At 39.8% G+C, this 26,964-nt stretch overlaps 1 long non-coding RNA gene across 1 annotated transcript; it reads left to right on the top strand.

Annotated features, from left to right (window-relative positions):
• The first annotated feature begins 2,938 nt into the window (after window positions 1-2,938).
• On the top strand, window positions 2,939-9,379 carry LOC131996362 (uncharacterized). Its single transcript, XR_009397798.1, has 3 exons — window positions 2,939-3,458; window positions 3,567-3,678; window positions 9,205-9,379. It is a non-coding gene; the product is annotated as an uncharacterized LOC131996362 (long non-coding RNA).
• Window positions 9,380-26,964: the final 17,585 nt, after the last annotated feature.

Raw genomic sequence — 26,964 nt, 5'->3', positions numbered from 1 at the left:
TATGGACCGATTTAAACCGTACTTGGCACAATTGTTGGATATCATAATAAAATACGTCGTGCAAAATTTCATTCCAATCGGATAAGATTTGCGCCTTTTATAGGTTCAAGAAGTCAAAACCCAAGATCGGTTTATATGGCAGCTATATCAAAACATGGACCGATATGGCCCATTTACAATACCAACCGACCTACACTAATAAGAAGTATTTGTGCGAAATTTCGGCTAGCTCTACTCCTTCGGAAGTTAGCGTGCTTTCGACAGACAGACGGACGGACGGACGGACATGGCTAGATCGACATAAAATGTCGCGACGATCAAGAATATATATACTTTATGGGGTCTTAGACGAATATTTCGAGTAGTTACAAACAGAATGACGAAATTAGTGTACCCCCCATCCTATGGTGGAGGGTATAAAAAGGAAATAAATAAAAAAAACAAGTAAGAGCGTGTTAAGTTCGGCCGGGCCGAATCTTATATACTCTCCTCCATGGATCGCATTTGTCAAGTTTTTTGAATGACTTTAAAATACATATGAGGTATATCAAGTTATAGACCGATATGGATCGTACTCGCATTGGCTGTTAGGAGTCATAGAAAAATACCACCTCCAAAATTTCAGGCAAATCGAGTAATAATTACGCCCTCCAGATGCTCAAAAATTCAAACTGAGTGATCGGTTTATATGGCAGCTATATCAGGTTATCAGCCGAGTTAGACCATACAGTTGTTGGAAGTCGCACCAAAACGACTGTATTGTAATGTCCAAGAAGGAAATGATGCAAAAGTTTTGTTAATTCGAGGCATCCTAGAGCTGACATATAGAGAGGACTGCGGGAGCCATTGAAGAGCTAGCATCAGTCGGGCGGGGGGATTCGGTCCTTCCATATAAAAGTCTTTTCCCACTACATCAAATTATTGTAGACTCCCTATTTTGTGTATCAAAAAAAAAACTTAACATATCGGAAACTAAAAAGTGGGCCAAGCCAACTAGTCATTCAAAACTGCCCATAACTAGTTAGTAGAAAAAAAAAACGAAAAACGAAACTCAAAACTTGCAAAAGGCATCTATCGACTGTCTACATTGTCTCAATATCCCACTGTTGTAACTGTGGGACCGCACGTCTTTACCCTCGCCATCCAATGTCTTCATAGTGCGAATTTCAACTGAAGACCCCATTACAACTTACCACACCTTCTTCTTTACGGTTTCTTACAAGAAAACATCTTCAATTTTCCTTTACCAATTCATAATAATCTTAACAAAACGATATTTATTAAAGACGGCAAATAGTTCAAACTTCATTTTTTTTAGATAATAAATATTAAATATTATTTATACGCAAAAAAAAATCTAATCATTTTCATCCCTGAAGGGGTTAAATTTTCAATTGTATCTTTTGATGCAAGCAAAAGAAAAAAAAAGGCGAACAGACAAACATATGAATGGTATATCAAAAAAATATCGTATGTACGTTTGCATCATTGATCAAATGCAAAGACTATGCAAAACATAAAAAAACAAACTTTAAAGTGTTATACTTGTTTCGAACAGTTGAAAATTCAAAGAGAGTGATAAATTAAGAGTAGCTTAACCATGATCTCTCACTGCCTTTGCATTATTCCAATGAAATTTATATGTTTGTTTGTTTGTACAGTTTTTTACTATTTTTTCTTTCCTTTATTTTTGTACACTCTCGTAGTACTTTAGTTATGGGAGCGCGAGACAAATGTTTTTGGGTTCTCTTTGATATAGAGCAAATCAAGACTTACCAGCACTGCCGCTACACGTCGAAGGCCTCCTCCATGAAGTGGGTGATGGTTATTGCTGTGTAAAAGAAATTAAAAAAAAACAAATGTCTCATGCATTGACTTTGCAATGCTTGCAACAAAAAACGCATCGAAGTATCTGCTTCTAATATAAGATACTGCCTAGCATTCTACACTCAAAAAAAACAGAATAAATCAAAAAGAAAAAATATATAAATAAATTAAAAATAAGATAGATATATGATGGTTATGGTGGTGGCTTATTCCTTGTCGCTGCGGGTCGTCTAAGCTGGTTGATGGATGAGTTGAGCCATTCTCATCTCAGCTATCTTCGTGCCTTGGCTATGGCAAATTCATTCGGTTTTTGGGATTTAACAAGCCAATAAGGTGTTAGACGAGGCCAAAGGCCTTGGTTGGTGGGCAAAAATTATTAAAAATTCAAAGGGCTGCAACTGCGTCGGGTGCAATCGAAAAAAATATATCACGCTGCACTTCTGCCAGCGTGATTTCATCAAAAATAGATTCTGGTCTAGATTCCAGCACAATGTAATGCACCAGGTGATCTCAATGGCGATTCCTGCACAATATTCTTTGGGAAAATTTGGTGCTGTATCGTGCACTTATTCCCTAATGCACAAGGAAAAGTGAGGCTGGTCGATCAAATTAAGATTTTCCCAATCACGAGGTGCACTGACTCTTAGGCGAATCTAAGATAAAAACACTGTCATGCTAAAAAAAATCACCAAAATACAAAGCCAAAAAGGATCCCTTACCTCTTTCAAAAAATGACACAAACATTTACAAAAAAAATATTCTAAAAAAGTTATATTTGCACTATTCGAACTTCACTAAGCAAAATAATTAAACGATCCGTGGGATAAGGTCTGGATTTTATTTAAAGAGTTGATGCTTTCCCTTTCACAGTTGGCAGACAATAGGAAGTTCTGAAGTTGGTTCTGCCACTTGCAGCTCCTCATCCGTGCAAAAAAAAAAAAGGTCGAAAGGAAACGTCAAAACTAATCTCACTTCATGTTGCCAATTGCATTGACCACATATGGTTGCCACAATAAAAAAAAACCTCATTTCGGACACTCAATTCCAAAATGCAACTTCTAGACCTAGAGAAATGTCCAATTAAATCTGTTGGTAAGGATATTATCTGGAAAGTCTCATTTTTTTCCTATATCCACAAAAAGAGAAAAAATCTATATAAATTTGCAAGTCTTGCATCAAATGACCGGCCGAATAGCCGCTTGTGGGTACGTTTCTTGTACACAGTAGTGAATTGTACGTACAAGTGCTTGCTGCTATAAAATTCCATATCAAAACAAAATGGGTGTAATAGAAAATGATTTTGATAGCACATCATCGACCTGTTTCTATTTATTGTTTTGCTATTATAGACATTACTTAAAAAAAGACATAACTGTTCCTTATTGGAACACATTTTTTCTAAAGAATTTATAATAAAAAAGAATTTGAATTATAAAGAAAAAAAATTTTGAAATTCGAAATGACGTTCATAAAAAATTCCAAATTGAAGAAGAATTGAGAAGAAGCTGACCGGGAGCCGTGGACAAAAAAATCAAAAAAGGGTATTTTGTATACAAATGTCGTGGCATAATAATAATTTAATGGGTATATGCTAATGCATATAAAAAATTAAATGATGTTAAAACCAAACCGTAAGTAGGTGGAAATAATTTGCAGAAAAATATTCTCACAAATTCCTGTTTTTTCTCGTTCCCGTTGCCATGGCCGGAGTCAAATCTTGAAATGTGACAAAAATACAGTATTGTGAACATGGTGAGTTATCGCAAAAAAATTCATAAAGACTGGCCAAATTTCGTCCTCCATGGACAAAATTCACAAGGGCCTTCAGCTGATGACTTCAAATGGGCAAATGTAAGTTAAACTTCGTTAAGTGTAATAAGATTCATGTGAATTACCCCCAATAGACACCTTCAGACCATATATGAACTGGGCATTTTAATGCGTGTAATGAAATTGATTGTAGAATCTTGAAAGTAGGTAAAAATCGTGCGGACAGACAAAAGGATAGACAGATGGTCGGACAGTCAATGGCAGTCAGGCATTTCAAGTGTTACAAACGGAATTGTAGCTGTGCCATACCAAAACTAGGCACATAAAAGGTGAGCAACTCATGAAGAAATGTTGGTGCTCATATTGCAAAACAAAAAAAACACACTATCTCCAGCAAAGGTTCATTACAAACCAGATAATTCGCCCAAATCTGGAAGCGAATTAGATGGAACTGAGCTACGTTCGAATGTCTTTGGCATGAAAGGTGCCAACAAGTTTTCCTTGCTTGTCCTCCAGCACATAGTAGTGGCTTCCTAATTTCTCACGCACTCTTGCCTTAATAAAAACTGGTGCAAGTTTGGCATTAAAAGCTTTCTCCATGCTGCTTTGTGCGAAATTGCGCCTGAAAACCTCTTGTCCTATTTGGAAATTTTCATGTCTAACACGGAGATTATATTGTTTCTGGTTTCTTTCGAACGCCTCTCTTATATGTTTGCGAAGATCTCTCCTAATCAACTGCATATGATCATCATGAGGCAGGCCTGCACCTGGCTCGTCTAAAAGTTTCAAGTTCTTAAGGAGTTCGTATGACGACGCATGGGTAACCATCTCAAAGCCGAACAGGGCATGAAAAGGAGAGCAGCCAATCGATTGGTGGTATGAATTTCTAAGCGCACAGCTTATGAATGAAAGATTTTCATCCCACTTTCGATGGTCGTTTTTAAGGTACGCTCGTATACCCGCAATCAGAGACCTATTGACTCTCTCAGAGGCATTTGATTGCGGTGAGTAGAGTGCGGTATAAACGTGGTTAATACCTAATGATGTAAAAAATGCGTTTAATTCGTTTGCACGAAATTGTGAACCATTGTCACTTATAATGGTTTCAGGTACTCCATACATGTGAAAAATTTCCTTCTGTAAAAAGTTTTGTATGGCTGCAGAAGTGAATTTTTTCAAAGGACAGAGCCAATGAAACTTTGTTAGGTGGTCTAGAACAATGAGAAGACCAATAAAACCGGACTTACTTCTGGGGTATGGACCTAAAATATCTATGTAAAGTTTTTGAAACGGACGGACAGAAACGGACTGATTACTCATTGGTGGCTTCATTATCTGATTGGTTGCCTTCGTCGTCTTACAAACGTCACAATCCCTCACATAGGTTCTAACATCTTGAACCATGCCTGGCCAGAAGAAATTTCTCCTCAAAAGGTCTAAAGTTTTGGCCATGCCGCCATGAGCTGAGACTGGAGAATCATGAGCCACTGATATGGTCTGGTTTCTAAGTCCTACAGGTACCCATAACTTCCATGCCTGCTGGTCTAAAAGTTCATCACCAGTATAGTGTTTGGTACGGTAGTATACATATTTATCAACAACTTTCAAGTCTGGAAACCGTGCCTGATCCCTATTAACCCTCTCCTTCAGTTGCTGGTATTCATCGTCCGTAAAACAAGGGGAATTTAAATCGATTTCTGGTCCGACAATTTCTAAGCTGGAAATTTCCTCGGAATGTATCCTAGAAAGAACATCCGGTACTACATTATCAGACCCTTTCCTGTGTCTAATGGTAAATTTGTAGCTTTGTAATTTAAAGACCCATCTGGCTAATCTTCCTGTCAAATCAGGTTGACGCATTAACCATAATAAACTCGAATGGTCCGTGATAACCTCAAATTCCTGGAGTTCCAAGTAACATCGGAACTTCTTGATCGCCTCGACGGCCGCCAGACATTCTCTCTCTGTGACGCTGTAATTACGTTGCGCGGAGTTCAGTTTCTTGCTCATGTATGCTATGGGCTTTTCATTGCCCTCATCATCCATTTGAACAAGAACTGCTCCGATGCCGTAATTACTAGCGTCGCAGTGTAGATAAAACTTTTTCGAGAAGTCAGGGTTAGTGAGAATAGGTGCCGAAGTTAAAAGTGTCTTAATCCTTTCAAAGGCTTGTTGGGCCTCTTCAGTCCACAAGAATTTCTTCTTGGTCGAAAGAATGTCTGTGATAGCAGCAACCTGCATCGAAAAGTTTTGGATGAACCTCCTGTACCAGCCCGTTAAACCGAGGAAACCTCGAACCTGTTTAAGGGTTTTTGGAACTGGCCAGTTAGTTATCGCCGTAACTTTCTCCTTGTCTGCCATAATGCCGCCATTTCCTATTACATAGCCTAGATAACCAACTCTCGTGACACATAACTTACTCTTCGAAATATTCAACGTAAGATTAGCCTTCCTAAATTGAGAAGATATCCTCATCAATGCTTCAATATGAGACTCAAAATCATCAGAGACTATTATAAGGTCATCTAGATAACCAAACACACTATGCCGAAGGTCAGGTGGGATCAACGCATCCATTAACCTACACATCGTCTGGGCTGCGTTACACAGCCCGAATGGCATGACCACAAATTGGTACAGAGGCCTTCCCGGGACTGTGAACGCAGTCAAGGCTTTGGACTTCTCATCAAGGGCAATTTGCCAAAAGGCATCCTTTAGATCCAATTTTGAAATAAGATTGGCCTTTGGTAACCTCGCAAATATACCCTCGATATTAGGTAATGGATACGCATCTTTCTCGGTCACGGAATTCAACTTCCGTGCATCCAAACAAAGGCGTACCTTGTTGGGCTTCACCACCAACCTCATAGGTGAACTCCAAGGGGAATTTGACGGTTCTATCACGCCTAACTCTAACATGCGGTCTACTTCAGCGAACATCAGTTTCTCAACAGCAGGTGATACTGGGTAAAACCGCTGTTTTATTGGTTGAGCCGAACCCACATTGATTGCGTGCTTCAATAGAGTTGTGCGACCAAGTCCTTGAGACTCGAAATTAGGGAAAAGATCTATCACTGTCTGTAATCGACGACGCTGTGAATCACTTAAAGGGTACAAATCAGTATCTTCTGACTCTGGTTTCTCCTCGTCTCCTAAATTAGTGGAGAGTGGAACAAAATCTAACCCCTTCGGTGGTATATCAACACTAGTACCATCACTTGACGTGATAACGTCTATAGAGCCAACAATATCAGGCATGAGGTTAAAAAGTCTACAGAAATCGACACCTAAGATCAGTCTCTGTGCGATACTGGGTATAATAAAAAATTTCAAGCGCCTAGTCTGACCTTTAAAGGATAATTCGACGTCAAGCCATCCCTGTACCTTAAGTGGATTTCCGTCTGCGGTTTTCACATGCGAATTAGTCTTGTAAAAGACTGGGTATTTAGAAAAATCATGTCTCGCTAAGTCTGAGCCAATGCAGCTAACGTTTGCCCCCGTATCTAATAAACCATATTCCTCGAAATTCAAAAAGGACACCTTTGCATAGTATCGAAGATCCTTTGGGTTTGAAATGATTGTGGATACGAAAAATTTTCTGCAAAGCTTTCTATTCCTAAAGTATAATCTATAACGAATAGTCGAGCGCCTTGTCTTCTTTGACTGGGGCATTGATAGGGAATCAACATCAAAAATCTCATCTCTTCTTCGACAGTAAATTTCCCATCTTCTATGATAGGGTAATTTAGGTCTTATTATCTGTGAAATATCGCAGTACGAATCTGGTTCGATCTGCTCTGGTCTCTTGAGGATGGTAATGGGACGAGAATTTGAATCATTCTCATTTAAAATGTCTTGACCGGGTGTGACCAATCCGGGTGCTAAGAGTGTATTGTTTGCTAAATGTTGTTTTGCCGATCCTTGATCCGGCGCTATATGTCCTCCGGCAGAGAACCTTTCTGCCTCGAGTTTTTTGAAAAATTCGGTTTCCTACTGAGACACTTGTTGCAATTGGGCTTATAGGTGTTTTTGGCACCGCACCCGTAACAAAATATTGTGCGATCTTGGACACAATCCTGCCAGTGGTGTCCAGTCTTATCGCAATTCCAACACGCGAAATTCTGGTCATTCTTCTGAATGGCTTCCACCATCATATCGGGCTCATCAACTAAACTTGCTACGTCATTCTCCTCAGTAACAATTTCCGAAATATTGCGACGGGGCATTTGAAAAGCATTTGGGTTTCTATTTGTCAAATTCTTGCGGACGTATTCGTCATTGAAAAAATTCTCGCGCATCTGTACCAGTCTGCGGAGGTGCGAAATTGAATGTATTGGCACATAGAGTAGATCCTGGCGGATTTCAGGACGAAGATTTCGTGCAAGGATTTCTATTAATTCTGGTTCTGACATACCCCTAGGGAGCTTGTCCATCATTGACGAAACAGCCTCGAAAAAGGCATCGAAATTTTCATTCGGTCTCTGTTTCCGTGCGCGTATCTCTTCTCTTATGTCAAAAGACGATTTAAATTCTCGATACTGATTCCTTAACGCCTCACAAAAAGAGTTCCACTCGACCGTCTGGACTTGCTTATGATAGCGCCAGAACCAGTCTCGTGCCTTGCCAGTAAGTAGACTGTTAAGATTCTTGCATATCACATTGTAATCCCCATTAAAACAATCAGAGGTCAAAGAACCTAAACGATATAAAAACTCTTCTACATTCAATCCATTCGATGAACCATCGAATTTAAGATTCCAGTTCTGAATCGTGGACGTAATCTTGTCCATGGGCATATTTGTCTGGAAAGAACTGGGTGACATATTCGAAAATTGGAAATTCTGATCTGGGTAACTAGGATCCTGTGTACCATTGGTAGGAAAATTTGGAATCCTATTCTGTTGAGAAGCCCGGTCTCTTTGCTGTGGTAGATGATCAGCCAACTGAAAGAAATTCTGAGCTGTTCTCGGTAATTGGGAATTCGCCTGCGATGGCCATGGTACATTCTGATTCGGCTGAGGTATATTCAGACTAGCACGTTGATGTAACTCTCTTGAATTGTAATCAACCTGGTCTCTATCTGGGGTTCGATCAACACCATGGGAACTATCAACCTGTCCTGTGCACCGTCCTGCATTCCGAAGCAATCTAGTTAGGGTTGTCTCTATCATACGATTAATTTCTGCATGACCAAAAGGAGCTATGTTAGCATTACTATTGCCATCTATTGGTGGCTGGGGTAATAAAAAGGAACCATCCTGATCAAGGGACACGTTATCAGCATCAGATGCCGTTTGGCGATGTTCTTGCGAACCTGCACTATTATTCTGTAAATTATCTATATGACCTTGAAAAAAGTCGCGAACTGTGCTACGTGTGTTATAGTAGCGATTTGTTGCACCACGTCCTTTACCACGAGAGGGATTTGTTTTCCTCGAAACATCTCTTGCAGCTCTCTCTTTATCCCTGACAGATTGGCATATCCTTTTGCAGATCGGACATTCATTTGAGCCAGACAAATGAGTCTCAATACATAACCTATGGAACGTATGTAAACATCCCTCATTTGTAAAACAATCCTCACCCTCTCTCATTAATTCCTTACAGATCCTACAAATCGTCGGATTTGAACTAGGGACTGTAGCATCTGCTTGTGCGGAAGACCGTGGCGGTGAATTTTCAACCGGCATTTTCAGTATATAAATGGAAAACGAATTAAAAAAAAAAGTAATTTAACTAACCCAAGCAAAAAATCGAAAACTAATCAATGTATACCATGGGCAATTAAAAAAATATAAAGATATATTTATGTATAAAATATTTGCATCTATATATATAAAAAATATTTATAAGGGTAATAATTATATGAAAAAAAAATATTATAATAGAAATAAAAATTGGTCGAACAATATTTGTAATGCAGTTACTTTTTCAGTAATGACACTTAGAATAAAAATTTGCAAAATTTCTCTATTTTCATAAAAAAACGATGTTTTCTTGTACCTTCGAAACCATAAAGTTAAAAGTGTGGGTAGTAGACTCGGTAGATACTGGTACTCAAACAGGGCTATGGAACTTCTCTAATCAGTCTAAAAGAAAATTCTTACGAACAAACCAACCTAGTAGAATCACTTAAGCAAGGACCCTTTGTCCTTTTGACAGCGGTCATTAAAATTGCAGGGAGCCAAATTAATGAAGTCCTAGCTAATTCAAAAAGAATGTCAATAACTAAGTCCCATAAAAAAAATCTTAGAAACCTTTTAGAAAAGTCGTTACAAATCTCAAAGTGACCTCAATGTCAATGCTCATCTAATCCACGAAATGGTTGTTGAGTATCTAGCGGTTAGCCATCTTGGACTGTAAATGCCAAGATGCTAAGGATCCTGCCAGGCTCAACAGCTATTCGAAGACTCAAGTCACAAAGACACTTAGGGCTTTAAAATCTGTAAAAAAAGAAATGAACTTAAAATATATGATCCTGTAAAAATTAATTAATATAAAAATTCAAGAATTGGAACCAAAAAAAGGACGAGCATTATCCTTTCTCCGGCCCCACGTTGGGCGCCAAATTTGTATTGTAATGTCCAAGAAGGAAATGATGCAAAAGTTTTGTTAATTCGAGGCATCCTAGAGCTGACATATAGAGAGGACTGCGGGAGCCATTGAAGAGCTAGCATCAGTCGGGCGGGGGGATTCGGTCCTTCCATATAAAAGTCTTTTCCCACTACATCAAATTATTGTAGACTCCCTATTTTGTGTATCAAAAAAAAAACTTAACATATCGGAAACTAAAAAGTGGGCCAAGCCAACTAGTCATTCAAAACTGCCCATAACTAGTTAGTAGAAAAAAAAAACGTAAAACGAAACTCAAAACTTGCAAAAGGCATCTATCGACTGTCTACATTGTCTCAATATCCCACTGTTGTAACTGTGGGACCGCACGTCTTTACCCTCGCCATCCAATGTCTTCATAGTGCGAATTTCAACTGAAGACCCCATTACAACTTACCACACCTTCTTCTTTACGGTTTCTTACAAGAAAACATCTTCAATTTTCCTTTACCAATTCATAATAATCTTAACAAAACGATATTTATTAAAGACGGCAAATAGTTCAAACTTCATTTTTTTTAGATAATAAATATTAAATATTATTTATACGCAAAAAAAAATCTAATCATTTTCATCCCTGAAGGGGTTAAATTTTCAATTGTATCTTTTGATGCAAGCAAAAGAAAAAAAAAGGCGAACAGACAAACATATGAATGGTATATCAAAAAAATATCGTATGTACGTTTGCATCATTGATCAAATGCAAAGACTATGCAAAACATAAAAAAACAAACTTTAAAGTGTTATACTTGTTTCGAACAGTTGAAAATTCAAAGAGAGTGATAAATTAAGAGTAGCTTAACCATGATCTCTCACTGCCTTTGCATTATTCCAATGAAATTTATATGTTTGTTTGTTTGTACAGTTTTTTACTATTTTTTCTTTCCTTTATTTTTGTACACTCTCGTAGTACTTTAGTTATGGGAGCGCGAGACAAATGTTTTTGGGTTCTCTTTGATATAGAGCAAATCAAGACTTACCAGCACTGCCGCTACACGTCGAAGGCCTCCTCCATGAAGTGGGTGATGGTTATTGCTGTGTAAAAGAAATTAAAAAAAAACAAATGTCTCATGCATTGACTTTGCAATGCTTGCAACAAAAAACGCATCGAAGTATCTGCTTCTAATATAAGATACTGCCTAGCATTCTACACTCAAAAAAAACAGAATAAATCAAAAAGAAAAAATATATAAATAAATTAAAAATAAGATAGATATATGATGGTTATGGTGGTGGCTTATTCCTTGTCGCTGCGGGTCGTCTAAGCTGGTTGATGGATGAGTTGAGCCATTCTCATCTCAGCTATCTTCGTGCCTTGGCTATGGCAAATTCATTCGGTTTTTGGGATTTAACAAGCCAATAAGGTGTTAGACGAGGCCAAAGGCCTTGGTTGGTGGGCAAAAATTATTAAAAATTCAAAGGGCTGCAACTGCGTCGGGTGCAATCGAAAAAAATATATCACGCTGCACTTCTGCCAGCGTGATTTCATCAAAAATAGATTCTGGTCTAGATTCCAGCACAATGTAATGCACCAGGTGATCTCAATGGCGATTCCTGCACAATATTCTTTGGGAAAATTTGGTGCTGTATCGTGCACTTATTCCCTAATGCACAAGGAAAAGTGAGGCTGGTCGATCAAATTAAGATTTTCCCAATCACGAGGTGCACTGACTCTTAGGCGAATCTAAGATAAAAACACTGTCATGCTAAAAAAAATCACCAAAATACAAAGCCAAAAAGGATCCCTTACCTCTTTCAAAAAATGACACAAACATTTACAAAAAAAATATTCTAAAAAAGTTATATTTGCACTATTCGAACTTCACTAAGCAAAATAATTAAACGATCCGTGGGATAAGGTCTGGATTTTATTTAAAGAGTTGATGCTTTCCCTTTCACAGTTGGCAGACAATAGGAAGTTCTGAAGTTGGTTCTGCCACTTGCAGCTCCTCATCCGTGCAAAAAAAAAAAAGGTCGAAAGGAAACGTCAAAACTAATCTCACTTCATGTTGCCAATTGCATTGACCACATATGGTTGCCACAATAAAAAAAAACCTCATTTCGGACACTCAATTCCAAAATGCAACTTCTAGACCTAGAGAAATGTCCAATTAAATCTGTTGGTAAGGATATTATCTGGAAAGTCTCATTTTTTTCCTATATCCACAAAAAGAGAAAAAATCTATATAAATTTGCAAGTCTTGCATCAAATGACCGGCCGAATAGCCGCTTGTGGGTACGTTTCTTGTACACAGTAGTGAATTGTACGTACAAGTGCTTGCTGCTATAAAATTCCATATCAAAACAAAATGGGTGTAATAGAAAATGATTTTGATAGCACATCATCGACCTGTTTCTATTTATTGTTTTGCTATTATAGACATTACTTAAAAAAAGACATAACTGTTCCTTATTGGAACACATTTTTTCTAAAGAATTTATAATAAAAAAGAATTTGAATTATAAAGAAAAAAAATTTTGAAATTCGAAATGACGTTCATAAAAAATTCCAAATTGAAGAAGAATTGAGAAGAAGCTGACCGGGAGCCGTGGACAAAAAAATCAAAAAAGGGTATTTTGTATACAAATGTCGTGGCATAATAATAATTTAATGGGTATATGCTAATGCATATAAAAAATTAAATGATGTTAAAACCAAACCGTAAGTAGGTGGAAATAATTTGCAGAAAAATATTCTCACAAATTCCTGTTTTTTCTCGTTCCCGTTGCCATGGCCGGAGTCAAATCTTGAAATGTGACAAAAATACAGTATTGTGAACATGGTGAGTTATCGCAAAAAAATTCATAAAGACTGGCCAAATTTCGTCCTCCATGGACAAAATTCACAAGGGCCTTCAGCTGATGACTTCAAATGGGCAAATGTAAGTTAAACTTCGTTAAGTGTAATAAGATTCATGTGAATTACCCCCAATAGACACCTTCAGACCATATATGAACTGGGCATTTTAATGCGTGTAATGAAATTGATTGTAGAATCTTGAAAGTAGGTAAAAATCGTGCGGACAGACAAAAGGATAGACAGATGGTCGGACAGTCAATGGCAGTCAGGCATTTCAAGTGTTACAAACGGAATTGTAGCTGTGCCATACCAAAACTAGGCACATAAAAGGTGAGCAACTCATGAAGAAATGTTGGTGCTCATATTGCAAAACAAAAAAAACACACTATCTCCAGCAAAGGTTCATTACACGACATATGCAAAATTTCAACCATATTGGAAAAAAATTCCGCCCTCTAGAAGCCCAAGAAGTCCAATCGGGAGATCGGTTTATATGGCGGCTATATAAGGATATGGACTCTTTTAGGGCATACTTGCCACAGTTGTTGGTAGTCAAAACAAAAGACTTGAAGCAAAATTTCGGCAAATTGGAAAAGGATTACACCCTCTAGAACCTCAAGAAATCAAGATCCAAGATCGGTTTGATTGGCAGCTATATCCAAACATGGCCAATTTGTCCCATTTACAATCCCAACCGACCTAGACTAACAGGAAGTATGTGTACAAAATTTCACGCCTTCGAAAATTAACGTGTTTTCAGCAGACGGATGGACATGGCTAGTTTGACTTAAAATGTCTTGACGATCAAGAATTTATATACTTTATGGGGCCTTAGATGCATAATTTGAAGTGTTACAAAAGAGATGACGAAATTAGTTTACCCCCATCCTAGGGTGGAGGGTACATTAAAAGACATTTGTATGCCACAAATGATGTACAGACTGGATAAAATAAATGGACGTGTCCGCATAGTTCGCATGAACAATAGATTCTTAAAGTGAAAATGCCTTTTTGGTTACGCCAAGCTGTGTTCCCTCCTATTGCCTCTTTGGCACAACCTTGGACTATGCGTGACCCTGGAATAGGTAGCGCTCATTGATGGCATCAGCAAAAAAACGTAATTAAATATTTGACCTAAATGTGGGACAAAGCCATCTCTTCACATACCAACCGGCATAGACAATAACAAATAAAACATTCGACATTTATTTTTCCTCTTTTCTTTTCCCCACAATGTCCAGCTCATGTCTCATGGAAATCCCAAAAACACACAATGTAGGCATAGAGGCAGAACGGAGAATCCTGGATCGCCTCGACATTTCGAGAAAATCAACAGAACTTATAAAGTTGATTTTTGCACGAAACCAAAGCATCATCATGATGAAATTATCCAAAAGCTGCGTAGGTGTTTGCCATTGGAAACGGCATCTTAGTTTCCCTGGTCCTTTGTTTGAAAACGAAGGCCGTCGGCGTCGGCGTCGCCCTTGCCGTTGCCACTCTCTTGCTGTGGATGATTCGTGTGGTTTTATCTGTTTCGAATGAAAAAAAAAAATAACCTCATAAAAGTTTAATAAAGCAATAACTCTTATCTATTGGTCAGGTGTATAAATGAGCTCATTAATATTAAGTCCAAAGAAAAAACAAGTACAAATGTGCCAAGTTCGGCCTGGCCGAATCTTATGTACCCTCCACTATACATCGTATGCGTGAACTTTTTTCACGGTTTCCCTTTGCACGAACAAAAAATAAATGATAATGAGATGGCAAGCATTAAGTTCAAGGGATTTTTTAAGCATTTAAATAAGAATTGCCTCCTTGAGGTATTCAGGACCTCAAACCGATATAAAGGTTTATTTGGAGCTATATAACCTTATGGATCGTTTCGGGTTATATTGCAGAAATCATTGTGAAAAATTTTAGCAAAATCCTGCAATGGAATCTCAATGAAATCGGAGAATATTTTTTGTTGTTGTTGTCGACACGTTTTCATGGGGAGATGGCGATCCTCGTCAGGCTGCTATAGGTGAGCAAGCTCATTTCGATTCAAAGGATCGATCGCTTCGGGTTCAAGGTGGCCATTGGTTATTTAAAGGCTCCAATAACCCGCCTTGTCATATCGTGCATCATAAGCACTTTATATGGGAGGTGTATTAGGTTATGGTTTGCTCCTGTTCTTTAATGGAATTGTTAAAATTCATAACGCCACGCTAGGTGCAAAATTTCAGTTTAAATCGTATAAGAATTGGGCTCTGTTAGGTTAGGTTAGGTTGAAAAGAGGGTGCAGATATTAATCCGCCCCATGCCACTATGCACAAACACCTAAGCCAGTAATCGGCTTGTTGTGCCCTCTAAAAACAATAAAGTAACCTCTAAAAAAAAATTTTATGTTAGGAATTCCGTGCTATTTACAAAATCCTTAATTGTTTTCATTACCACTCCCCTAAGTGGGTTCATGTCTGATATTGTGTCTCTACTTAAGTACCGGTATTTACACGATGCGAAAGCCGGGCAATGACAAAGAAAATGCTCCAACGTCTCATCATCTTCCCCGCATGCCCTACACATGCTATCACTTGCCGCACCGATTTTACATAAGTGAGCTCGTAGTCCTATGTGTCCCGTTATGATACCCATAGCTATACTGACCTCCTTTTTACTTCCTTTCAGTAATAGCCTCGTCTTCTCACGATCTGGATCCCCCCTTAGGATTTTTACCGTCCTACTGACGATTTTTCTGTTCCACAATGTTGCATGCGCATTCGTCGCCCACTCCCTTAACTCGAACTGCGTCGACCGGAAAGGCTTCGGGTTAACCAAGTTTATTGACGGCAGTCCTCTGGTCTTCACCGCCAAATCGTCTGCCCTTTCATTTCCCCTTACTCTGTTATGGCCCGACACCCAAACGAAATCCATCCTCAGAGAAAGCGTTAATCTCCTCTTACACTGCAAGACTGTTCGCGACTTTACCGTTCTGGTTGTTATTGCCCTTATGGGAATTTTACTCTCGGTAAAGATGTTCCCACTCGACGTCCTCCCGTTGGCACCACACCACTTCACGTATTCCCTGATCGCCCGGATCTCCGCCCTACAGGATCGTATTATGGTCAGGCAGTCTAAAGCAGATGTCAATCCCTAGGTTCTCAATGTGAACCCCCAGGCCCACTCTGTCCTCTAGCGTTGATCCATCCGTGTAATATGATCTTCCAGATGGCAATGCTAGGGTTCCGTCAATCCAAGACTGTGCCGATGGCAGCAGTGCCTCGCACCCGACTTCAACGTTCATCTCAGGTATCCCATCGGAAACCTCTCCACTTCCCCCCAGGTTTCCTATCGTCGCCTTGATTATACCGCGATGGTATGAGCTGCTCCCATCCTCAATGCATTCTCCCATCGCCTTAAGTCTCATAGCCGCAGTGGCTGTCTCACACTTAATCTGTATGTCAATGGGTCGGATATCTAGAATAGCCTCCAGTGCCGTAATGGGCGGGGTCCTCATCGTTCTGCCTATGCCAAGACAACATGTTCTCTGAACCTGTTGTATGGTCCTTATGTTACACTTTTCCCCATAGCAGTCTAATCACGCTGCTTTAGAGCTTTGGATTCAGGCCCCATTTCGAGCCTACGGCCCGTCTACATAGTGCCCAACATCTGTGAACCTTCTCAGTACGCTCCTGAATGTGACTCTTCCAATTCTGTTTCCTGTCCAAGATCACACCTAAGTATTTGACCTTGTCAGATATCGAAATCGTCTTATTGAGGAAATGTGGTGCGTTAAATTGGCACACCTTCGGCTTCCTCGTGAACAGGCATATTTCAGTCTTCTCTGGCTTAAGACCTCTAGGTCTAGCCCAGTCATATCCCATATGTAAGACCCTTTCGTCCCTTCCGCATAGCTCGTTCGGATCCTTACCCCTTAGAATTATTATAACATCGTCTGCGTAGCAGAGGGGTTCAAATCCCTCCTCAGTCAGCATCCGCAATAGGTCATTTATGGTGGTCACCCAAAGAAGTAGCGAAATGCCCCCTGCCCTGTGCCACTTTCTCCCTCATATATTTATGCCATGCAAATGCAAATTTTGTCCATGAACATTCCACTAAGGAACAGGGGCAAACTTCTCCCATATCAATGAGTACAGTCCGATTCAAGTTTACGCTCAAAGATAAGGGTCCTCCTTTTTATTGCCGAGTCCGAACGGCATGCCGCAGTGCGACACCTCTTTGGGGAGAAGTTTTACATGGCATAGTACCTCACAAATGTTGCCACCGTTAGGAGAGGAAAACCACCGCTGAATTTTTTTATACCCTCCACCATAAGATGGGGGGTATACTTATTTCGTCATTCTGTTTGTAACTACTCGAAATATTCGTCTGAGACCCCATACAGTATATATATTCTTGATCGTCGCGACATTTTATGTCGATCTAGCCATGTCCGTCCGTCTGTCCGTCCGTCCGTCCGTCCGTCTGTCTGTCGAAAGCACGCTAACTTCCGAAGGAGTAAAGCTAGCCGCTTGAAATTTTGCACAAATACTTCTTATTAGTGTAGGTCGGTTGGTATTGTAAATGGGCCATATCGGTCCATGTTTTGATATAGCTGCCATATAAACCGATCTGGGGTCTTGACTTCTTGAGCCTCTAGCGTGCGCAATTCTTATCCGATTGGAATGAAATTTTGCACGACGTGTTTTGCTATGATATCCAACAACTGTGCCAAGTATGGTTGAAATCGGTCCATAACCTGATTCAGCTGTCATATAAACAGATCTGGGGATTTGATTCTTGAGCTTCTAGAGGGCGCAATACCTATCCGATTTGGCTGAAATTTTGCATGACGTATTTTATTTTTACTTTAAACAACTGCGTCAAATAAGGTTCAAATTGGTTCATAACCTGATATAGCTGCCATATAAACCGATCTGGGATCTTGACTTCTTGACTCCTAGAGGTCGCAATTATTATCCGATATGCCTGAAATTTAGTACGACGGATCCTCTCATGACCATCAACAAACGTGTTTATTATGGTCTGAATCGGTCTATAGCCCGATACAGATCCCATATAAATCGTTCTCTCTATTTTGCTTCGTGAGCCCCAATGGGCGCAATTCTTATACGAATTGGCGGAAATTTTACACAGGTCTCCAACATATAATTTAATTGTGGTCCGAACCGGACCATATCTTGATATCGTTTTAATAGCAGAGCAACTCTTTTCTTATATCCTTTTTTGCCTAAGAAGAGATGCCGGGAAAAGAACTCGACAAATGCGATCCATGGTGGAGGGTATATAAGATTCGGCCCGGCCGAACTTAGCACGCTTTTACTTGTTTCTGATGGTCTCGCCAGGTTTCGAACCCAGCCGTTCAGCGTCATAGTCGGACATGCTAACCTGTGCGCCACGGTGGCCTCCATATTTATATTTATGCCATGGGACACATAATTTATCCACCTCTCCCTCAGCATATGGTTTATCCAGTCTCTAAGGACCGAGTCCACTCGGTACTGGTCTAAGGATTGGATTAGTGTTTCGATCCTCACATTGTTAAAGGCCCCCTCGATGTTAATGCATACCGCCAGTATGTACGTTTTGGCATCGAAGGATTCTTCTTTTTAAGCACAACCACAATTGGGCCCTCTACAGGCACTTGGCTTTACCTCTTTGAAAGTACGCGTGCTTTCGACAGACAGACGGATGGACGGACGGACATGTCTAGCCATAACTTACAATGTCAAGACTATCTCTAGAACACATACTCGTATACTTTGTTTGATCTCAGATCAACATTTCTGTGTGTTACAAACACAATGACAAAATAAGTATTCCCCCATCCTTTGCCTATGGTGAAGGGTATACATGAACACACAATATATTTGTTTTCACTCTGCATTGGCTGGAAATAAATGCCAACGGAAAGTTCCATTGAAGAAGTCCATCCAATCACTAAATGAACTCTTCCCTCGGAAGTGTGGAAGTTATTTTGGTCAGCTCGCCTAAGGGGTTTTAATTAATAAAATATGGTATATCCCAAGAATACAACCAGCACCAAAACACATTAACAGTCGTTCAGAGAATATTCAATTATGCAGGACAATGAAGCACTGAGTTATGTTTAACCATGCCAGTGGTTCTTGTATAATATTTCCGTATAGGATTGGTTTCATTTACCTAGAAGTCTGCTCGAGTTCAATTATAGGAAAAGTTGTTTGTTATACTACCCACCATCCGTTGATGGGGGGGGGGGGTTATTGTTTGGTCATTTCGTTAGCAACATGTGGAAATTTTCAGACCATGTAAACATATGTCTGCTCATTTGAATGTGTTCATATTGCCACAATTCTAAAAAAATTGGCGTATCGAGTTGGATCAGTTTCTGCTTGGTTTAAGTTCGATGATATCTTCATGAAACTTCGATATCACAGGATCAAACGATTAGTTTTCTTGAAAACACTCATGGCGAGTATTAACCCTTTACCACAACTGTGGAAGAGGGTATTAAAACTTTGTGAATTTTTTTGAAACGCTAAGAAGGAGACAAGGTAGACCTTAGCGTATCGATCAGCTTAGAATTGCATTCTGATTCGGTTAAGCTATGTCCAATGCACATAGCCCCTAGAGGCAAGTCTTGGAGCATTATCTTCTCATATATAAAATTGAATTTGTGTTTGTTTGTTTGTTCCGTATAGACTCAAAATCGGCTGAACCGATTACCTTGAAATTTTCACAGAATGTGTAGGAAGGAAGCAAAAGCTATATAATTTTTTGATATTTTGATAGGGGGGCGGACCCTCCCCTTTACCATAAAAGTACTATCCAAAAATAAAAGTGGACCGATGGGGACAATGCAAATTTTGCCCATGAACATTCCACTAGGGAACAGGGGAAAACTTCTCACGTACCAATAAGTGCAGTCCGATTCAAGTTTCAAGCTCAAAGATAAGGGGCCTCCTTTTTATAGCCGAGTCCGAACGGCGTGCCGCCTCTTTGGAGAGAAGTTTTAAATGGCATAGTACCTCACAAATGTTGCCAGCATTAGGAGGGGAAAACCACCGTTGAAAATTTTTTCTGATGGTCTCGCCAGGATTCGAATCCAGGCGTTCAGCGTCATAGGCGGACATGCTAACCTCTGCGCTGCGGTGGCCTCCCATCGGGACAATATGGGATAGAAATAAAAGGTATTTAAGAGTAAAGTACGATATTTATAATAAAAGTTGGATCCAAGTTCATGGTGGGCCGCCCCAAAACCCCTTGAAATAGGTTTATTTAACGATCATGACAATATGGGACTCACATGAAAGGTATTCGAGAGTAGATTACTAATATGGTCAGGAAGAAGAAACATGCTTTATAATTTGTTGATATCGGAAGAGGGCGGGCCCTCCCCGTTACCCCACAAATGCCATACATGGCACATTTATTGGACATCATAACAAAACACGTCGTGCAAAATATCATTCCAATCGGAATTGCGCACTCTAGATGCTCAAGAAGTCAAGACCCAAGATCGGTTGATATGGCAGCTATATCAGGTTATGGACCGATTTGAACTATACTTAGCACAGTTGTTGGATATCATAACAAAACACGTCGTGCAAAATTTCAATCCAATCTCAAGAAGCCAAGACCCAAGATCGGTTTATATGGCAGCTATATCAAAACATGGACCGATTTGAACCATACTTGGCAAAGTTGTTGGATATTAGTACAAAACACGTCGTGCAAAATTTCATTCCAATCGGATAAGAAATGCGAACTCTAGAGGCTCAAGAAGTCAAGTCCCAAGATCGGTTTATATGGCAGCTATATCAGGTTATAATCCGATTTGAACCATACTTAGCACAGTTGTTGGATATTATAATAAAACAAGTCGTGCAAAATTTCATTCCAATCGGATAAGAATTGCGAACTCTAGAGGCTCAAGAAGTCAAGACCCAAGATCGGTTTATATGGCATCTATATCAAAACATGGACGAATATGGCCCATTTATAATACCAACCAACCTCCACTAATAAGAAGTATTTGTGCAAAATTTCAAGCGGCTAGCTTTACTCCTTCGGAAGTTAGCGTGCTTTCGACAGACAGACGGTGCAGATCGGTTGGTATTTTAAATGGGCCAAATCGTCTATGTTTTGATATAGCTGCCATATAAACCGATCTGGGATCTTTACTTCTTGAGCCGCCAGAGGGCGCAATTCTTATCCGATTGGATTGCGCGGCGTATTTTGCTATGACTTCCTACAACTCTGCTAAGTATGGTTCAAATCGGTCCATAACCTGATATAGCTGCCATATAAACCGATCTTGGGTTTGACTTATTGAGCCTCTAGAGGGCGCAATTCTTATCCGATTGGAATGAAATTTTGCACGACGTGTTTTATTATGATATTCAACAACTGTGTCAAGTGTGGTTCAAATGGGTTTATAACCTGATATAGCGGCCATATAAACCGATCTGGAATCTTGACTTCTTGAGCCTCTAGATGTCGCAATTACCATCTGATTTGCCTGAAATTTTGTACGACGTATCCTCTCATGACCATCAACAAACATGTTTATAGTGGTCTGAATCGGTCTATAGCCCGATACAGCTGCCATGTAAATCGATCTCTTTATTTTACTTCTTGAGCCCCAAAGGGCGCAATTCTTATTCGAATTGGCTGACATTTTACACAGGTCTCCATCATATAATTCAATTGTGGTCCGAACCGGACCATATCTTGATATCGCTCTAATAGCAGAGCAAATCTTTTCTTTTATCCTTTTTTTGCCTAAGAAGAGATGCCGAGAAAAGAACTCGACAAATGCGATCCATGGTGGAGGGTATATAAGATTCGGCCCGGCCGAACTTAGCACGCTTTTACTTGTTAGATATCGGATGGTGGCTGACCCTCCCCCTTAAGCCAAAAACGCCACCCAAAACCAAAAGAGGGCTGATGGGCAGAATGTGGGTATCAAATTAAAGGTATTGGAGACTAGAAAATAAATATCATATTAAATTTTGGGTCCAAGTACTCAGCGGGCTGCCCCAACGCCAAAACTCCTCTCAATTGATATAATCGACGTTCCTTTCAATATGGGACTCAAATGAATAGTATTTGGCATATTAGCCGACCATAGGATTCATATGAAATATATTTGAGAGTAGTTTAAAAATATGACATTAAAATTTGCGTTCAAGTCCAGGTGGCGATTTTCCACCTAAAAATACGTCGAATAGGTTAATTGACCCATAATGGCAATATTGGACTCAAATGAGAGCTATCTGAGAGTAGCAGCAGTTCAGTTTTGGCATTTTTATCCAAGCGCCAGTTCCTGAATGCAACCTCTTTCGATCTGACAGCATCTCTGCATGTCTTTTTAAACCAACTTCTGTCGTCTGATTTAGCCGTTGTAAGACAATAACGGCAAAATCAGGAATACATTTCTTCATTCCATTTATTATCTTCTCAATCATTTCAGCAGTAGCATTTACATCGTCGAATATAATGGAACTTAGGGCTTGGATTCTTCTTCATCTAAACGAACCTTCCCAATATTGTTACTAGCTCAAATTTTTCAGCCCTTCAACTTTTTTCTTTTTGTAAAAAGAGATGAAAGGCAGAAATCACACTTAACTTTTTTAGACCCAATCATAACCATTTCAACTATCTGCTCTCTCAAAAGCCACATAAATTTGATTTTCTGACAGCATCAGTCAGCCAAGCCTTTTGTTTTGTAAGCAGCATCAAAACATCATCAAGGAAACAACTGATGGAGAATTGACAGTTTAGAGCTAGAACAAAATAGCCAAAATGGCCATGGAAAATAAAGCATTTAATAACGAATGAAAAAAAGGCACAATTAAAAAATAAACAGAGAAAAAAAAAAAAAACAACAGCAAATGACTTTTTTTTCTACAGCCATAAACATATGGCGCCACTCATCGTTGTTGCCATTCCTCCTTTAGCTATTCGATACTTTATTAATATCAAATATCCATTAACACCCCCTGCCGCTGGGTCGGCACACACTTTTGCCATAACGTCCGAGGGGGCCACATCGCCAAGAAAGTTGGTTTGGCGGCCGACTTTGAAAGAGACACAAAACATCAAAAATATTACGGACATATTGTAGGCATTGGTGGCCAAGGTCTTTAAAGGAAAGGAAAAGACGATAGAGAAAGAAAAACACTAAACACCGCTCTAAAGTATTTAAAAAAAAAAGGAAATAACCTTTCCCAGTGGCTGGCCTGTGCGCCCACTCGAGGAGGAAACAAACAAACAAGACGTAGCCCATCAAAGAAATCATCAGTGCTTTGGTTGTTGCCAATTTTCGATGTTGTTCCCTGGGTTGTTGTTGTAATTTAATCATTAAATGCTTTGCCAAGGGTCCGTCTCCTTAGAGACTTTCAGCAATCTCCCAGCTTTGGTTGTGCCAAGGACTTTCTTCCCCAAAAACGAAAAAAAGGCAGAACGTATCCCGAAAAAAGTTGTGCAATAATAAATGATAAATAGAAAATAATAATAACGCTGGGCTTACAACAAATACAACATGCATACATACACACAACAGAGAATGAAATACGGCCAGGGGTGTCTTAACATTTGCTATTGCTACGCCCTCATTGCACAGTGGTGTTTTAATATGTGATGTATTATTGGGGCAGCAGTAAAACATGGCGTTGGAAGAGAGTTACAAGCGTTTGTTCTTAGTTCGCCATTACGTTGCCAAGAAATGGAATTTTCGTTAGATTTCTTTAAAATGTGGAATTTTGGCAACCCACCACCTTGGGTTCTGCTAAAGATTTCCACAAATGAACTTAGTTGAAGAGCACATATGTAATTTGCGTACCAAATTTATGCGAAATCAGGCAAATTTATTTACCTCTGGAAGCCTTGGAAGACTAATCGGCAGATCGGAGAGCTATATCAGGCTGTAGACCTGTTTGAACATTTTTATACCCTACACCACTATTGTGGTACAGGGTATTATAACTTAGAGCATTAGCTTGTAACACCCAAAAGGAAGTGAGATAGACCCATTGATAAGTATACCGATCGACTCAGAATCACTTTCTGATTCGGTTTTGCAATGTCCGTCTGTCTGTCCGTCTGTCCTTGTTAATTTGTGTACAAACTACAGGTCGCAGTTTTCATCAAATCGTCTTAAAATTTGGTACAGGTATGTTTTTCGTCCTAGAGACAAAGCCTATTGAAATTGGAAAAAATCGATTCAGATTTGGATATAGCTCCCATATACATATATTTCCCCCGATTTTAACTCCTAGAGCAACTGCAATCGCATTTATTGACCAATCCTCCCGAAATTTTGTACAACGCTTTCCCCGACGACTTCCACAATGTCTATAAAGTTTGCTCGAAATCGGTTCTGATTTAGACATAGCTCTCACATATATATATTCACGTTCGATTGCCAGTAATATTGCATTCAAATGGCCATTTGTTAATCGATTCTCTCGAAATGTGGCAGAAGGATTTTCTTTTGCTTCTCGACATTATAGATGAATTTCATAGAAATCGGTTCAGTTTTAGATATAGCTGTCATATATGTATATCGCCCAATTTTCACTTTTAGAGCCACTGCAAGAGCATTTTTTGAACAATCTTGCCTAAATTTTTCACAACGCTTTTCTCGGCGAGTACCACATTTTCAAACTTTGGGTAATTTGCAATTGGAAATGTGAAATGGATTGTTTAATAACCCATCTGAAAAAATTCGGTGAGGTCCAGCAAAATTGGTTCAGAATTGGATATGGCTCCCACATTGTACTTTTTGGGTAGGTGTAGGGTATTATACAGTCGGCACCGCTCGAGCTTTGTCCTTTCCTACTGGTTTTATCATGGATTTTGAAAGTCGTAATAAAACACCAACAATTTCATACAAATCGGATAAAAATTTTGACTTCTAAGGGCTCAGGAAGTCAAGTGGAATGAACTTTTTATGTATCCAAATACGAACCGATATTTGCAATCTCCAACGGCTTTAACTCCCAAATCTCCTCCTCATCCACGTAAACACTGCCCTGACATTGTAATGATAAGTAAAGACCACTTTCAGAAGCCCAAGGCCAATCTTAGGTGAGGTTAGGGTTAGGTTGAAGAGAGGGTGCAAATACTAATCCGTCCCATGCCACTATGAACATACACCTAAGCCAGTAATCGGCCAGTTGTGCGCTCTAATTAAAATAAAGTAACCACTTAAAAGAAAATTTTAAGTTAGGAATTTCGTGCAGCTGACAAAATCCTCAATTGTTTTCAATGCCACTCCCCTAAGTTGGTTCATGTCTGATATTTTGTCTCCACCTAAGTGCTGGTATCTGTTGGACGCGAAAGCCGGGCAATGACAAAGGAAATGCTCCTACGGCTCATCTCATCTTTCCTGCATGATCTACAAATGCTATCACTTGCCGCACCGATTTTATATAAGTGAGCTCGTAGTTCTATGTGTCCCATTATGATACCAATAGCTATACTGACCTCCTTCTTGCTTCCTTTCAGTAATAGCCTTGTCATCTCACGATCTGGATTCCCCCATAGGATTTTCGCCGTCCTAACGACTGCTTCGCTGTTCCACAATGATCCATGCGCATTCGTCACCCATTCCCTTAACTGGGACTACGGGTTAACCAAGTTTATTGACGGCAGTCCTCTGGCCTTTACCCCCAAATCATCTGCCCTTTCATTTCCCCTTACTCCGTTATGGCCGGGAACCCAAATGATGCGGATTTTCCCATCCTCAGAGAAGGCGTTAATCTCCTTTTACATGGCAGCACTGCCTCGCACTCGACTTCAAGGTTCATCTCAGATATCCGATCGGAAACCTCTTTCCTTCCTTCCAGGTTTCCTATCGTCGCCTCGATTATACCGCGATGGAATGAGCTGCACTTATCCTCAATACATTCTCCCATCGCCTTAGTCTCATAGCCGCAGTGGCTGCCTAACACTTAATCTGTATGTCAATGGGTCGGATATCTAGAATAGTCTCCAGTGCCCTAGTGGGCGTGGTCCTCATCGCTCCGCCTATGCCAAGACAACATATTCTCTGAACCAGTTGTATGGTCCTTATGTTGCACTTTTTCTCCATAGCAGTCCACCAAACTATTGAGGCGTAAGTAAGTATTGGTCTTACCATGCTCCTGTAGAGCCAGTGGACTATCCTAGGATTCAGGCCCCATTTCGAGCCTACGGCCCGTCTACATAGTGCCCACCATCTGTGAGCCTTCTCAGTACGCTCCTGAATGTGACACTTCCAATTCAGTTTCCTGTCCAAAATCACAACTAAGTATTTGACCTTGTCAGATATCGAAATCGTCTTATTGAGGAAACGTGGTGAGTTTAATTCGCCCACCTTCGTCTTCCTAGTGAACAGGCATATTTCAGTCTTCTCTGGGTTAACTTTGCGACCTCTAGGTCTATCCCAGTCATATGCCGAAGGGGTCTTCCCCTTCGGCCCTTCTGCATAGCTCGTTCAGATCCTTAGCTCTTAGAAGCATTGTAACATCGCCTGCGTAGCAGACTTAGCAGTATTGTTGGAAGTCATAAGCCAAATCGGATAAGAATTGCGCCCTCAAGACGCTCAAAAATCAAGATTCCAGATTGGTTTATATGGCAGCTATATCAGGTTATGGACCAATTTGAGCCTTACTTAGATCAGTTGTTGAAAGTCGTGTCAAAATACGTCATGCCAATTTTCAGCCAAATCGGATAAGAATTGCGCTCCCTAGGGGCTCAAGAAGTCAAGATCCAAAATCGGTTTATGTGGCAGCTATATCAGGTTATGGACCGATTTCATTCATACTCAGCACAGTTGTTAGAAATCATAACAAAACACCACATGCAAAATTTCAGCCAAACCAGATGAGAATTGTACCCGCTAGTGGCTCAGGAAGTCAAGATCCAAGATCGGTTCATATGAGAACTATACCAGGTTTTAGACCGAATTGAACCATACTTAGCAC

Source organism: Stomoxys calcitrans, chromosome 3 (assembly GCF_963082655.1).
Source record: "Stomoxys calcitrans chromosome 3, idStoCalc2.1, whole genome shotgun sequence".
In the NCBI taxonomy this organism is placed as follows: Eukaryota; Metazoa; Arthropoda; class Insecta; order Diptera; family Muscidae; genus Stomoxys; species Stomoxys calcitrans.
Note: the sequence above shows the minus strand (reverse complement) of the source record. Positions and strands in the feature narration are given on the sequence as shown.